General features: G+C 33.8%; 5 non-coding genes across 5 annotated transcripts; 2 read left to right on the top strand and 3 right to left on the bottom strand.

The window, feature by feature from the left end:
• Positions 1-4683: 4683 nt before the first annotated feature.
• On the bottom strand, positions 4684-4755 carry Trnap-agg. Its single transcript has one exon. It is a non-coding gene; the product is annotated as a tRNA-Pro (tRNA).
• Positions 4756-8787: 4032 nt separating this feature from the next.
• On the bottom strand, positions 8788-8859 carry Trnap-agg. The gene has a single exon. It is a non-coding gene; the product is annotated as a tRNA-Pro (tRNA).
• Positions 8860-12747: 3888 nt separating this feature from the next.
• Trnap-agg lies at positions 12748-12819 on the bottom strand. The gene has a single exon. It is a non-coding gene; the product is annotated as a tRNA-Pro (tRNA).
• A 709-nt stretch (positions 12820-13528) lies between these two features.
• On the top strand, positions 13529-13600 carry Trnap-agg. Its single transcript has one exon. It is a non-coding gene; the product is annotated as a tRNA-Pro (tRNA).
• Positions 13601-17498: 3898 nt separating this feature from the next.
• On the top strand, positions 17499-17570 carry Trnap-agg. Its single transcript has one exon. It is a non-coding gene; the product is annotated as a tRNA-Pro (tRNA).
• Positions 17571-17620: the final 50 nt, after the last annotated feature.

The following is a 17620-nucleotide window of genomic DNA, read 5'->3' as shown; positions in this document are numbered from 1 at the left end:
AATAACGGTATTCATTGAAAATAGTTAATCCATTACAGTATTATGTAAAAAACCTTTTGAACGCTTATTATAGCGATGCAAAACAAGAGCCAATTTTTTTGTAAAGCGGTATTTATTCATATTTATGAAGTGGGTCGATGTGAGGTTCTGAAAACAATTACTCGAATATTTAAAAGTAAAACGATTCGTGTCGGCTTCGATATCGCATACCTATAAATATTTCTATAAATACGAGCAATGTAGGTCATACTTCCGTCTGAGATCATTTAAATATCTGAATTAATTTGTAAGATTCACTAAAATTTTTCGGTTATATAAATACGAAAATATTTTGAAACATAATTATAAACGAATTTGGTACAGTTTTCTAACGAGTGAAATAGAATCTGAATCTTAGAAATTTCTGGAGTATCACATCACATCGCACAAGGTACAAGAATTTTTTTGAACTTTTAGTACTAAAGTGCTTCTATAATAATAAGAAGATTCATTACCTTTTTTTATTTATCGTGTTTTATGTGCTATAACTACTGATACTTTTGTTGAGCGTTAGAAAAACAAATAAAAAATATATGTCTCTTAGGATCTGTAAAAACTATATTGTCATATTTTTGAAGTTTACAACTATTGACCGTTTATAGAGTCGCCCTACAGGGTTTTGTGGGATTCCTATCTACTAAAAGCACTGCGATGGTTGTCCTCGGCACGGATTGAATAGGCTGTCGATATAAAGTATCCGTCCCGTGCAGTGCTCCGATCGCGGCTTGGCGAGCTAGTTACGGTCCCAGGTTCTTGCCGGTTCTTCTCGGTAGAATCTACATTCCGAACCGGTGGTAGCTTTACTTTAAATAGTTTGTTAAATGATGATTCAAAAGTACTTGTAAAAGCCTACTTGAATAAAGTATATTTTGATTTTGAGGGTCACGCCTCATCTTTTAAGCCTCGGACATCGGGGCTATGGGTCCTTTCCCATTCCCACTCCACCGTCTCCTTCTGGATCATGACAGTCACGGATCACAGAAGGAGGCTACGGCCCTCCACAACGATTCCCTGCGAAGTATCGCCTACAAAATTGCTCACAGGGACGCGTGGTTTCCCTGATTTAAGAGGGCACGATGAAACACAAATCTTTCTTTTATTACAAAACTTTTTCTTTGAACATATTTCCTTTTCTTTCATTGCGACTAGTGAAGGTAAATTCGTGCCACTCGATAAAATTATACATTTGTGTACGCAATTCTCGCAGCGACCAAAACATTGTTGAAACAGTTTAACTACGAAGAAGAGAATCACAATAATTAACTATATCGAAATAATCTTTACATTTTTACATTTACAGCCTCCTCTCCCTTTGAAAAGTACTACCTGTACCTAGTAGGTGCTTACCTGGGTTTGAACCTACAATCATCGGTTAAGATGCACCTGTTCTAATAATTGGGCCATCTCGGCTCTCAAAAAATCTTTAATAAATGAAATTATTAAATAGATATTTATAAATTACACGCCCACCTACGTGCTTTAGCTACTTACATTGGGACCAGAGTAATGTATGTGATGTTGTCCAATATTTATTTATTTATTTTAATTAGAACCCAAAGTCAGCGAAACCTCCTTTTATTTTTTGCAGTGCCAGTGTTTAAAGGCAAAGGTGAATATGACATAATTTACTTCATTCGCTTTAATGAATTTCTAATGCCTTGCAAATATATGCGAACAGAGGTAACCACTGATCATCAAAAGGCCAATTCAATCCATCGTCATCCTAAGACCAATAAATTTTCGGAGCATCTGAAACCATTTACTGAAAACTTTAAAAAAAAACTCTATACTAAAACAATTCAGAATTCAAGGTCATTAATTTAATTCCGAACACCTAATTAACTGTTAAAACGTTCAACAAATACGAATCAAATTATAAAATTACGGTAACACGGTTAATTTAACGTTAAACTATTTAAAATCATTTCTCATTATCGCGCATAACGGAGCACAAAGAGTGTTGCCCATTACACATTTCGTTGGTCCAACATTGACTGATTCCGTTGAATTATGAACAATGAAAATTGTATTAAATTATTACGATCAAAATTTAAAGCAGTCGACAGTGAAATATTTTGTGTTTAACTTTTTTAAATGTAGTTAATTTAACGCTGATAATTAACCAGATTACGGAGTTTGATATTTATTCATTTGTCCTTTATTGCTATTTTAAATAACATAGTGTTCAAATTTGTCAAATGGTAAATTGATTATATTTTCCGTAATCTTATTATTTATGCCTACACTCTTGCACAAAAACTTTCTCTATATCATATGCAAGCGGAAAGCAAGGGGTTACAAGTATCTAGAAGATCGATCCTTTCAATTTTAGCGATCTTTCACAAATAATCCTCGGTGTAAGAAGTTTGCTAAAAAAGGTGAGTGTAGAACTTTGAGTGTATGCTTCTACGGTTTTCGAAATAGGCGGAGATATTTCCTTATTGTGTCTATACACTACTGTGGTATTAAAAAGTTGTTTTCTTTTCTTTTTGTTAATATTTTTTATTATGCGGTAGATATTATCACACGTCTGTCAGACGTCTCCAGAATAATAAATAATGTCGTCTAGCGTCGTAAAACTCTAGGCCGCCTGGCTTACACGGTTGGATTTATTAACAATTGACTGAAGTTGTATTAAAAAATCTGATTTGCACAAAATCCTATAAATGGGTTCATAAATATCGTAAAACATTGATATTTATGGTTTAATAAATAATATAATATTGATTTTCAAATATTAAGAATATTTAAAAAAAAAAAACAAGATTTAAAACAAGGTTAAAATTCACTTATACTGCATTTCGGGTTTCTATATTGACTTAATTATAGTTTGTGATGTGATATACAACATAGAGAATGAATATTTACTTATTGTACCGTTGGTGGGCAATGCAATCGAAAAATACATGTGTCAGCCGAGACGCATAAAATTACATGGTTCTGCCTCCGCCTATGGAACACCAATCTGACAACATACTAAAATATAGGTACACTTGATTTACCATATCGATAATATGTCAAAATGGTACCGGTATCAAATAAAAACAAATGAATACGGTTGAGTCATGTTTAGAACACAGCCCTAATCACCGGGTGCTTGGGTAGCACGTTTGAAAATCGAAAGAATTTTGAAACTATGCTCGAAATTAACACAACCAAATAAAATAATCACAAATGTGAACTACTAACATTAGCTCAGTAATAGCATGCTTTCGTGCTTTAAATGAGCATGTGTTAAGTACATTCAACAACTTCTATAACAATGCATTTGTCCATATATTCAGCAATCATTCCACACTTTAATGCATCGTTATCGTAATACAAAACTTTCGTATATCGTCAAAAAAATTATAAATACAATCCATTTCCGACGCTATGTACGTTTTTTAAAAAAACACATCTCACATCGCCGTTCGTTTTGTTCCTACGTACATAATAAATAATAAAAATTGATTTATTCCCGGAGGACGCTTCTGTTATCCCAACTGCTTCCTGCTCACACGACCGTTTTGTTACGAATGAACAAAACAAAATAACTTTATTGAACCCTGTTTTAAATCATAAATTGACGATGTGATTAAATTATATCTTGGATTTGTGAAATGTGAAGCTGGTTTAATTACAGATCTTTCTTTAATTAATTTCACTTAATGAGCTTTGTAGAGCTACAACCATTATATTGTTGTGTTTCGGTTTCGAAGCAACTAAACATGTGTAGCCACGGGCACAAGCAACAAATTCTCCTAGTTTCCAAAGTGGGTGACGCATCAGCGAGACTGTTAATAAGGGATTGTTAATATTAAAACCTAATAGAGTTCGTAATTTATGGGGTACGATTGATCATGAAATCACAAATTTAAATCCCGAGTCCACCTAAATTATTTTCTTGGGTGTTCCGTGACGTTCTCAGAAGCAGCCCATAGTTAGAAAGTTGGCACTTATAAGTCGTTTTTTTTCCATTCTTGTAGAGCTCAATTGGGCACCATTAAATAAATCATATTATTATTTTTTTAGTGTTAAACAACAATTTGTCTTTATTTTATTTTACTCAATTCGTGTTTTGTTTAGACGTGTGTGTTTTTATTATGGCGGTTAACAACTGTGAAACGGATGCAGTTTTCAATGTAATATCCGTCATTTGCATATCGAGATAAAATATGTATACATTTACGAATATGATTCAAGATTTACATGACGTTAATATGCCGGCAGGTAAATTATAAAAATAATTTCTACTTTATTACCGTCTTGTGTTTCGTGACGGCAAACGGCATGCTGCTCTATGGTGCCGTCAGAGAATCAGCCGCCGCATTCATATGTGTGTGCGTGACACGTACTTCGCCGCCTCTCGTCGTCGTATGAGTGTGTGTACTGCACACTCAATTTGCGTTAAATTTTTTTTTTCAAATTTATTTATAAATTTTCTTAAAATATAAATTATTTGAATACGATTCAATATAGATATTTTCCCCATCATAAAAGTCAATTCTATACAAAAAAATTATAACTGGTATAATATAAAAAAATAAAATTATTTTAATCCTTTAAACAATATAGGATTTGTAAACCAAATTAAACAAAAAGTATTGAAATTATAAACTTAAATATAAATAAAATAGAGTCCTGAATAAGCAAAAAACATTCGGGCTCGTCCGGGATTTGAACCCGGGACCTCTCGCACCCTAAGCGAAAATCATACCCCTAGACCAACGAGCCAGCTGACGATTGATCACATTTTAATGTACACGTTAATTACGTGTTGAAAATAACACATCATATGGTTTTAAAGAGAGCTATACTAACTAATGAAGCACTTTATTGAATGTAAAATACAATTAAATCCGTTGAGTGCGTTATACGAGCCATTTCAGTTACTGAGAAACAAACAACCGAACAGCCAAAGCAGTACTTAGTACTGTTTTGTTCCGGTTCGAGACAGTCGGGTACTGTAACTACAGACACAAGGGGGATGACATCTCAACAATCAAAATCAAAATCAAAATATACTTTATTCAAGTAGGCTTCAACAAGAACTTTTGAAACGTCATTTAACAAACTATATTAAGTGAAGCTACCACCGGTTCGGAATGCAGTCTACCGAAAACAACCGGCAAGTAATTTAATAGTCACTCTTTTTCAACATTTAAAAATACAATGTCATGTTAGTTAAACACAATTACATCCTGACAGGAAGTCAACAAGTATTAGCTCCACGCTTTATCATTGATATAATCTAGTTCCCACAGTTGGTGTCATGTTGACGTTGTGTCTGTACAGGCGATCGTACACATATCATCAGGTGGCCGAATTGCTATTGCCAATATATACTATGAAAAAAATATGCCCGAACCGGGTTTTTGAATGTCGCTATCGGTAACTGCGTTCTAATAAGCTAGGTACGACATCAACGAGGCAGTCATTATTGATAATAATGGCCGCACATTACTTTCCTCCGTATGTTTTAGTAAATCTAAATCCAATAGACCATTCGTGAGGCAGCACCTCCGTTTTTATCTATTTCGTAAATAATTCAGTTTGTTTGTACACGAATCACGTAAAAAATACACAACAATTTCAGGGAGATGGGAATTTCACACTTATTGCCGCGAGACTGGGTAACACACGCAAATTGACAGTTAGTACGATTTTTCCCTGAAGCTACATTGTGGGTAATTTTCATATAAATTAAGTTTTATGATAATTTAATTGGAATATATAACATATATGTGATAATACTAGCAAGGTAATATTAACAGGAATTGATAGATTTACTTTTTTCTTTGGACGATTATTACGAAATTAAGTTTTGTACTTTTGTGTGCTTCTTTGCTATATTTGAACCTAGTAAGCTTACGTCGCTAACATACAGATTTTTATAAACATAAACTTTGGATTTTAGATAAAACAAACATCCTCCCTGTATAACAACTCCTGGGCTAAGGCCTCCGCTCCCTTTGAGGAGAATTTTTGGAGCATATTCCACTACGCTGCTGCAATGCGGGTTGGTGGAATACACATGTGACAGAATTGAACCGTTGAAGTCTTGAAAGTACCGTACCTTGACTTAGCAAGAAAGACAGATTCTGGAAGCGCATACTATGCCTTAAAGTTTGTATCAAAATCGAAGGTACGAAGCAACAATACAATTTAAAACATAATCTATAATAATTTTATAAATGTAAATATATAAACCTTCATCTTAAATCAATCTCTTTTTTTTTCTTTTATGGCATTGGTTGGTTTGGACGAGCATATGGGCCACCTTATGGTAAGTGGTCACCACCGCCCATAGACAAAGGCGCCCATAGACTTACCACCTATGCGCCACCAACCTTGGGAACTAAGATGTTATGTCCCTTATGCCTGTGATTACACTGGCTCACTCACCCTTCTAACCGGAACACAACAATACAGTGTACTGTTATTTGGCGGTAGAATATCTATCTATTAATAAAAACCGCATCAAAATCTTTTGTGTAATTTTAAAGATATGCTTAGACAGGGACAGCGGTAAGCGACTTTGTTTCATACTGTGTAATAATGATACATGCATTTTAGAGGTTTTTAAAGTGATGTCGTAAGTAAACACATTTTTGGCGCTTACTTTGCAAACGCTGGCTGAAACCTACGAGATAGATCAAAATAATGTACTACAGTATTGTACACCTTAAAAAGGTCTTCAAAAAGTCCGAGTTGATATATGTCTATCACTTATGAATAGCCCACAAAAATCATTTTTTATCCTTTACTTTTTTGGCTTATTTTCGAAACGATTTTAAGCAATACAGCATTAATCCTTATCCAAAGAAGAACCTTAAACACTTCATGCATTTAATAACGATCAATATGGCTCTTTACAGCATGTAATTTAATTGAATATCTTCAAAGATATTACAGATTTAAAACGCAGGGATATAGCGGTTTGTATTGTCTAACGACTGAAAAACTGTGAACGTTGTAAGACATTCTTCAGTAAATGTATCAGCATTGCACCCGTGCGAAGCCGGGGCGGGTGGCTAGTATAAAAATATACGTATACATAATTATTATTTCCTATGAAACTAAAAACAAAGATAAATGTAACTACAATATAAATTTAGCAATACATTTAATAAACATAAAAATGTCACGTTATGATGATTTGGAATTAATGGCACAATAAATTAAAAATATCGTTAAAACGATAAGCGACATATAAAGACTGCTATTGTAAAATAATAAACTGTTATCTATTTATATCTATTACACATAGATAGATATATTATTCAAATTATATGAAAATAAAAATGAATTAACATTATAAATATTGTTTTGATATTTAAATATTGATAAATGTTCCGACTTAGCAAATTGGACACGTCCTTCCCAGTCTGCCTTCTAAATATTTTTATTCTAAGAAAGTATCAATTGTATTATTTGCTTAAGATTTTATCTTCTAATTTATGAATGTATTACTTCTTTATTTTATTTATAGTGTTGTAAATACATGCAGTGATGTGTCGCACTGCATCAGTCCGTGTATTACTGATGAATTGTTTTTGTGAATATGTTACAAAAAAATAATAAAGATATGTTTAACTTCGCCTATAAATAAATTAGAACCTTGGCAAAATATTACATATATAATTAATAAAATTGGAATTAATAGTCGTTGATATTCATATCAGATAAACAATTATATTATTATTTAAATAAATACGTATATATAAATGTTGGACAACATCACATACATTACTCTGATCCCAATGTAAGTAGCTAAAGCACTTGTGTTATGGAAAATCAGAAGTCACGACGGTACCACAAACACCCAGTCCCAAGACATCATAGAAAACTATTGAATTTTTTCTACATCGACTCGGCCGGGAATCGAACCCGGGGCTTCGGAGCGTAACTACGGAGGTCGTCATTATATTTATTTAAACTACATCTATAAAAATATTCTAAATGCAAAAGTAGCCATATTTTTAGTAGCCCTGGGTTTTTACGCTTAAGCTACTTAACCGTCTTTGATTGAAATTGGTATTGAGCAAGCTTGAATCTTAAGGAAAGCAGGGACGGACCGTAAGTTAGGTGGGCTAACACTACTTATGAGCCCACCTAAGACATATCTGAACGTAGACTTGAATTAAATTAATTGAATGGGTTTGATTAATTGCAGGACTCGCAGCGTTGCTTCTTTCGCATTATCGTCTATTTTTGACTTTGACTTGACAGCTGGAGCCCCATTGAATCCAAGGGGTCCTGGGCTGAAGCCCAAAAAGCCATGTGGTAGATCCGGCGCTGAAGGAAGCACATATACGTATACGTAAAATCTGCGACCATCTTTAACACGCAGCGAAAACTAGTACTACATAATTAAATATTTTATTACTGAATATCTTACCGGTTCTTTTAAGTACCGAACCCGAAATAGTTTTACATTAAATTGAATCTTACTCAATAAGATCCAATATTAATAAAGATTATATTGATTTTTAAAGTACAAATAATTTTGCCGTATAGACACAGCTGTTCAAGTTATTACGCAGACTCGAACTAGTTACATGAATATTCGTAACGATTGTACAAATAAAGGATAAACTGTCTGACTAAGAAACTCTCCAGTATTCAGAAATCCAACGATATTGTATTGACATGAACTAAATTAATTACATTCAGTAAAAATATAGTGATTAATAATAACTTATATACAATGAGTATTATGTTTCAGTGATTTAAACGTAAGATGATTAAAATAAAAATAATTTTGGGCTCGTCCGGGATTTGAACCCGGGACCTCTCGCACCCTAAGCGAAAATCATACCCCTAGACCAACGAGCCGCGTGTCTAATGTATTAAAATTTATCATGTGTAGAAGAAATACACATCGAATTTTTGGTGAAAGTTGATTTACAAGCTATGATGAAAAGTGAAAGTGAACGCCGAACGCAACACGCACTACGTAACACACTGAGCGTTCTTTAAACAGTATTGTCTAACTATACTATTATGTTAAAAATTCAAAAGTAACTTTATCTGACTGTATGTGTGTCTTTCTGTAACGCTTTCACGAAAAAATCATTGTACCGAATTCGATTAAATTTCGTATAAAATAATCTTGGATCCCAAGGCAGGACGTAGCCTATGTCCTGTATTTTATACGTAACATCTGAAAACCATAACATGGGGAAGCCGTGGGCGACAACTACTTAACTATAAAAAACAAACGATAAACTTCAGAATGTGACATATACTGAAAATGAATCGAATTTATTATTACATTTATTTTATGATACATTAAATGAAATTTAGCTCAGAGACAGATTCTAGTTTCGAATGACAGATAGGTAATTTTTTTTTATCCGGGACAAATACCCAACACTTCTTTATAATACATATGGACGCTAAACTCAAAATTTGTCAGTATACATTGACGACAAAAATAATAAGATGAGATTATCCACATTTGGGGTAGGCCTATGTCCATCAGTGGACGTCCTTCGGCTGACATGAATGAATGAATGAATCCACATTAATGTACTATACTTCAAGCAATATTTGAACCCATTTAACTTCCTCTATAATATAGTTTTAACGATTCCATAATACTGACTAGAATAAAGCATCGATAATCATATCGTACTGACTGATTTTGGTCAAGGAGACCACCCAATTACGCTGGACATACTAAAGTACAAGTGAAAACTTTTCAGTCGCACCACCAATATGCGTGCTATCACAACTTCCATACTCCGGGTTGTTTCTGAGAAATTTTCGACTGAAAACCCTGTATCTTAGTATCGACCTGAGTTGGGGTTTGAACCCTCAAGCATCTATACTAGACCAAACAACAACAAACAAGAATAAGTATGTATATAGATATCACAATGACTAAATTATTCTGCTAAGTTAATTTTTAAGAATATTCAGTCAAAATTTTATTTATGCGTTTCAAATGTCAACGCATACAAAAACGAAACAAAATAGGGAATGATTGATTTGATTTATGTAAAACGCATTTATTTCCAATACACAGTTATTTGAAAACTAAAATGGGAAATATTGAGGTAGATATTTCATGACATTTCATGACAGTTGTACATGATAATGTACTGTGGATGAAATTAATCCATCTCGTTTGGTCTGTACTCTGCATTATTACTTTCTAATCCAGATTTAACATATTATTTGATATATAAAAATATATATCAACTTAAAATAATATTTCAATAGTTTGGTATTATCTGATCTGATGGTAGAAAGGAATTGATAGTAAACATCCCATGGCTATTAGGAAGTAGGAAACTAGGGAACAACCTGTATATTACTGTTGAAGATATGTTATGGAGCTAATTCAACTCGCTGTTCCAATAATGTTTGGTACAAGTCCTATTCCAGTGGGCAGGGTAAATGAGCCAATGTAACTACAGGGACAAGGGACATGACATCTTTGTTCTCAAGGTTGGTGGAGCATTGGTGACTCATTACCATAAATAATCCCAAAGGCTAGTCCTGCCACGTGCCTGAATCTCACTGCTGGGCTTTTTAGTCTCCCCCATTATTACATAGATTTGAATAACTGCGATTTTATTAAAGCAGATAGCTGCGCAGGTTTGTTGGGACAGATACAACACGGTCATCCGTTATTCTATAGCCAAATATGAATATTCTGAACTGTTGTGTTCCGATAAAGATGATTCCAGTGGGATTTAGTACCTCAGATCCTGATGTTAAGCACCATTTTTGAAATGACGAAGCTTATACATGTATCTTATTGAGCCGAGATGGCCTAGTGGTTAGAACGCGTGCATCTTAACGGATTATTTCGGGTTCAAACCTAGGCAGGCACCAATGAATTTTCATGTACTTAATTTGTGTTTATAATTAATCTCATGCTTGGCGGTGAAGGAAAACATCGTGAAGAAACCAACAAGTGTCTAATTTCAATAAAATTCTGCCACATGTGTATTCCACCTCTGCATTGGAGCAGCGTGGTAGAATATGCTCCAAACCTTCTCCTCAAAGGGAGAGGAGGCCTTAGCCCAGCAGTGGGAAATTTACAGGCTGCTAATACATGTACCTTACAGTATTAGTCTAAGGTTGTCGAGAGACCACACTTTATAAGACACACACGGCACATTTATTCGTGCACTCTTCTATAGTGGATTGCAAAGTGTATTGCAAGAAAGAACATTTGTAGATAACCCTTGAAATGTTATGAAAGTTAGCAGAATATGAAATAAAACTTCAAGGTTTGTAGTCAAGAACCATTTCTAATATATCCCTAAGGACGCACGTCCCGACAATGTATTTATGTCTGTATCAAGGGCAAGTAGCATTTGTGAAGCAATCTTTTAAGATTATTGCATTAACGGTATATATGGGCGAAGATTAGTCCCCTACTATTATCGTAATGTGAAAACATTTTTGGTGATTTTTCACCTTTCGTCCTTCTGAAACTGGGTTGTGTTGAATTCTAGCCGTCTAAAAATCAGCTTCTCCTACTATGGCTGGCTTTTATATCTTACAGAGTATTAATTTTACAAACGATATTATGATGGTCTTGTAAATATGGGCGCACTCTTGGATATTATGTAACTTTTTATATAGAAAAAAAAATATAGTAATTTAAGCCCGGGTAAAATGATGTTGTAAATATTCGTGAGAATTTCACTCATAATTATGTCAACACAGTTTGACCAAGCTATTTAAATTAATGAGGGCTAAATTTGGCAACGCGTACAGCACAGTTTGAATTTCTCTTTCGGCTAATTAGGTTATCTAAGTTGGTATTACTGTTCGTGACGTATTACTGAGAAAATATAATGCGAGAACAATGTTTTCAAATCCGTACAAGCCGTAGGTGGAAAAGGTATAACGAGGTCCCGCCTGTATCATTTTCCATTTATCAAGTTTGTACCTTATATTAAATATTGTGGCAATAGTAAGTGTTTAGCTTCTTCATTGGATGTTCGAAACCGTAATTAATATTTCCATTTATTCAAATACGTGAATTGGAGCAGTGTATTGGAATATGCTCCAAACCTTCTCCTCAAAAAGAGAGGAGAAAATGCCCTAGATCAGCAGTGGGAAATTTACAGGTTGTTAATGTAATGTAAAATGTAAAAAAAAATACTTGAATGTCGTATAGATTAACCAACTAACCGAATTTTTCATATTATCGTAGAAAGCGTGGAGTTAGTTTTCGTTGTTTTGGGCAAGATATAAAAATCATTTCTAGAAATTTAGAGTAATTTCCGTTATCTAACTAATATTATGGATGGAAGTTGTTTCCTAATTACATCAGAACGGCTGAACGGATTCGAATAAATTTTGGCACTGATATAGATTATAGTCTGGAATAGCAAAGAGGTTATTTTCATATCTAACAATTGCCGCCCTGTTCCTCCTCTACTCACAATTGGGCGGAAACTGGTCCTACATCCGTTTACATGCCTAACATTGGACTTATTTGATTAAACTTGTAAAATTAAGGCTCTATTCTCTCATACAGTTCGTGTATAGTTAATATCAATTTTAGTGACTCTACTAGCATTACTTTTTAAATCGCTGATGTTTTACAAAACTTGAACCTGTAATTTTTAAAATTTATTTCTCATTGTGAAACGGTAAAGTGAAATTCCATTTCAATTGAGTTAATGATTATTTGATTAGTAGGTTCGTATACAGCCAAGAATTGTATAAATTCTTAACTTAAAAAAAATGTTTGGGCTCGTCCGGGATTTGAACCCGGGACCTCTCGCACCCTAAGCGAAAATCATACCCCTAGACCAACGAGCCGTTAACATAAGACGTGAACTTTAAATATAGAATTAAAAGTTAAATTAATATCAATACACCGAAGCCTATAAACCGATTCCAATAATTCAAAATATTAAAAAAGGCTTCTTAAACTTCTATAAAACTTTCATCCTTAATTTCAATCTTCTTGAGTGATCAATTTCAAAAACGCTGTAAGTGCTTACTCTACCTTATTAACATAAGACTTAATATCAATTTTCATATTTATTCCCCTTAGAAGATACATTTTGAAAAATCCTCTTTCGGTGCTCACGTACGGATTCCATAAAGATTTCTTGCGCATAATTTTATCCTGTTGTCCGTCCATCGTCTGAGTGTATGTCAGTCAGCCCTTTTAAAATTTTATTAATTAGATCATGTAAGCAAAGGATGCCTTTGCTTATTTGTTCTCTAATATAAACGTTTTATGTAAACCCCTAGATCACCCGGGACGGGTAGCTAGTTGATAAATAAATTAAAAATATACTAAGAATCGAGTACATAAATTAACGTATCATAGATACGAAGGTTAGTCAGTCAATTTTGAACTGTACCCACAATGTAATAAGACTTATTACGCGATATCTACAAGCCTATAATATAGTATTATGTTATAATTATCGCGATATTGTTTTGTATATAAACATTAAATAATGTTATTTTTGATTCTATGGAACAGTTATAACTTTTGTTCAGTCCATGCATCATCGGCTCGTTGGTCTAGGGGTATGATTTTCGCTTAGGGTGCGAGAGGTCCCGGGTTCAAATCCCGGACGAGCCCAAAGCTTTTTTTTAAGATCCAAGATTTCAATGAACCAGAATCTAATTCTTAATCCGTTTATGCTCAAAAAATCGAAAGGCCGTTTTTATAATGTTGACTGAATATTTTGTTTGTTAAGGTCGTTATGTAGGTTTTTTCAGAAAAATGGAATTCAGAAAATGGCAGATAAGGATTAATGTAATTTTAACACGTTATTTGAGGAGAAAAATAAAACTATTGATAGCCTGAAAATAGAACCTTGACATTTTTTATTAATAGATAAATTATTAAAATTAATATTCAATTAGCCTGTCCTCTGCCTTTCGCAAACAGTGTCCTTCATCAAGCCACTTCATATTGATTGGTACGATACGATACTTACCTGGGACTTATTAACTGTAAACGTATAAATTTTCCTAATTTTCATTGCTCTTGTCCCAAACTATTTAGGCTACAGCCTGAATTTTGCTTCTAATCACCTCTATTATGTGTCTCTCATAGTCTCTCAGAGTCATCATCACGCACTCCATCCATGTCCAAAAAATCAGCGAACCAAACAAATACGAAAAATAAATAATACAATCCCACGAGAGCCTCGTTAAAAAACAACAAATTAACAAAACTACCGACGACATCCTGATACCCCCCCCCCCCCCCCCTTGTAAATAACTCCACAAAACCCCAACATAGTATATTGCTCGTATATTAGAAGTTAAGTATTCTACGTCAGCGTCGGTGAGAATGTAATCAAGGCCGTGGGTAATTTATAACTGCTTGGTCTCCTTGTAGCTGTTTCTTATAACCTGAGGGTCGTCTTCCTGATACTAAATGAGGGTACGAAAAATATAGAACCATTTTTAGTCATAACATGTCAAACTTATGTCTTTTTGGTGACCTCACTTGCTACCCTTTGTTTTTCTAAGCCCCTGACAATATATATGTTAAATCTCATGATAATCGGTTAAGGCCTGATAGCGTAACAAACATACAAACTAACTCACTATTGCATCTACAATATTATTAACGGTGCAATAAATTTATATTTTGGCTTTTATGATAAAAATTAACCTATAAAACATAATCAAAAAATCAAAATATACTTTATTCAAGTAGGCTTTTACAAGCCTTTCACAAGGCTTTTACTTGGTGGCAGGGCTTTGTGCAAGCCCGTCTGGGTACGTAACACCCACTCATCAGATAGTCTACCGCCAAATAACAGTACACTGTATTGTCGTGTTCCGGTTAGAAGGGTGAGTGAGCCAGTGTAATCACAGGCACAAGGGACAACATCTTAGTCACCAAGGTTGGTGGCGCATAGGTGATGTAAGGAATGGTTAATATTTCTTACAGTGCCTTTGTCTATGGGCGGTGATGACCACTTACAATCAGGTGGCCCATATGCTCGTCCGCCAAACAATGCTATAAAAAAAGCAAACTATTTAAAGTAAAGCTACCACCGGTTCGGAATGTAGATTCTACCGAGAAGAACCGGCAAGAAAATCAGTAGTCACTCTTTTTCAACATCTAAAAATACAGTCATGTTAGTTAAATAACTTTCTTAACGTATAAAATCTTAATTTCATCCATCACAAACTCATTCAGAATCTTAATAAAAATCCGTAATAAATCACTTTATACGCACGTCATATACTCTAGATATATATCTATATGTTATACATTTAACAGTTTCTTTTTTTTTAATATTTATAAGTATAAAATTAATGGCCGTATATAAGAAACACTTAAGAACGACTTGACAGATTTGATTTATATATTGTTGTTTTTGTAACTGCCAGCGGATTATTTTTATGAAAGGAAATTTTGGACTATTTGGAAATTAGGTTGGTTTTCTTTTATGAAATCCTGAAGGGAAAAAGTGACATTTGATAAAGTCGAACTGACTTATTGCCAGACACCGAACAACTTAAATCTCGACATGTTTTACCACTAATAATGGTTATTTTTTTATAAGTAATTTGCTCGACAACACCAGATTGGGTGGCTATAATTCAATTTTTGCACATGTTTACATCAAAATGCGCCACAGATTAGCAAAAGCAAAATCACTACGCTGCTCCAATGCGGTTATTATATATATAAGTAAGACTATCATTTCTATGAGATCTAACTTAAAGTGATATACAGATAATAAATTAGATACCTTTTGCTCAACAACCAAATAAGTATCACTTGTTCGCATTTCAGACTAGATAAATATTTTCTACCCGTAAGTAGTTGTTTTTCTATCTACATCAAAAGGCCTATACTTACTGGCCTCTCCGTACCTATCTATACTATTAAAGTTAGGACCATCAAATTTGGTGGGTAGAATGGTTTTATATAGTAGACACCCACTAAGGAAGAAAGTTTGGAAATTCTAGCCCTAAAGGGTGAAATAGGTGTTGAAAGTTTGTATGGAAATCCGTCCTTTTTGTTTAAAGTTAGAAACATGAAACTATATTTTTGGGATACTGATTAAAAATTAATAGATACGGATTTAAGCGTTTCTGAATATTCTACCTCTAAAGAGGAAAATAGGGGTTGACATTTCGTATATAGGTTAGTATGGAAGTCCGTCATTTTTGCAGCATGAAACTTAATTTTTGGGCTACTTTATTTTTGGTACACAAAGAGGTCTTAAATGAACATAATATTTTAAGTTAATCTGTAAATATAATCATACTCCACGTGAGCAAAGCCGCGGGCATCGCTAGTATATTAATATAATATTATAGTCTCGATTCAGGTGATATATGAGCCCGTAATGTTCTTATTTATCTCACCGCATGCCCTGATCGTTTTTCTCATGCGTATCGAAATTACGTTGTAAATAGCAGGAATTTTCATTTACAGAGAACGCTACAATTTATATTATACTAATTTTAGGCTTTACCCACGTATTACGTCACGTCAGGTCAGGTGTTTAAAAAATTAGCCTATTTAGTTCGAGTCCAATCTCGCTTCATAGTGAATTTCAGTAAAATCGTATCAGTGTTTTAGACTAGAAACCATAACAGACAGACAGACAGACATAGTAACTTTTGCATTTATTATATTAGTATAGATAATAATACTTACTTACTTACATAATTTAATAAAAGTTGGTCGTTACGAAATTTATAAAATAATTTTATGCCTAATTATTATTATTTCACTCAAGAGGTTTTAAGAATAAGATTTTTTTTTTCTTAACCTGCTAACTCGCAGCGTCTCCTACTGGGTGCAAAATGCCCCCCAGGGACCTATTTAAACAAACACAGATAATTGATCTAGATCTTAAGGAGTTCAGTGGCGGTGCTGTAGAACAGAAGAATTTTATATATGGAGATAAAACAAATTTTCTCACTTTAAAAATCTTTTGTAGCAACACTGGTATATGATAAACACGGAACGTATATAAATCTCAAGTTTATATCATATGAAATAGTTGAGACGCTAAACTGAACATTTCATAGCTTTTATAAAATCCTCGCTTATGTGAACTAATATGAAAACATAAAGAAGGAGATGTCCTACGGGTTACACCCATAACCGAATTTTGCGACTTCAAACCTGGATGGGCACTGCTGGCTAACTCGGTCTGAGTTAGCCAGCAGTGCCCATCGATCCAAAGTTAAAAGTTAGAGAAATATGCGCAATAGTTAATTTATTATTAAATTAATTTTAATTGTAAAATCATAAACATTGACAAAAATGTTTTAATAGCAATTAGTAAAAGATTTGAGTAGTTTTGATAGTAATATTAAAAAAAAGAGTAATGAGACAGTATTAACAAGCGGCTCGTATATTACGACCATTGCTTATTAGGTATTACAAGATTACTCATTTTGGAGAAAGGAATTATCAATGTACATCGTACAATCAATACGATATGTTATTAAAACTATTACGACTTTTTATTTTGACAGTGTTAACAAGCGGCTCGTTGGTCTAGGGGTATGATTTTCGCTTAGGGTGCGAGAGGTCCCGGGTTCAAATCCCGGACGAGCCCAATTGTTTTTATTTTTTTGTCTTATTTATAAGCAATCTTAACAGTCCGTT

This window comes from Vanessa atalanta, chromosome 14 (genome assembly GCF_905147765.1).
Source record: "Vanessa atalanta chromosome 14, ilVanAtal1.2, whole genome shotgun sequence".
Taxonomy (NCBI): domain Eukaryota; kingdom Metazoa; phylum Arthropoda; class Insecta; order Lepidoptera; family Nymphalidae; genus Vanessa; species Vanessa atalanta.
Note: the sequence above shows the minus strand (reverse complement) of the source record. Positions and strands in the feature narration are given on the sequence as shown.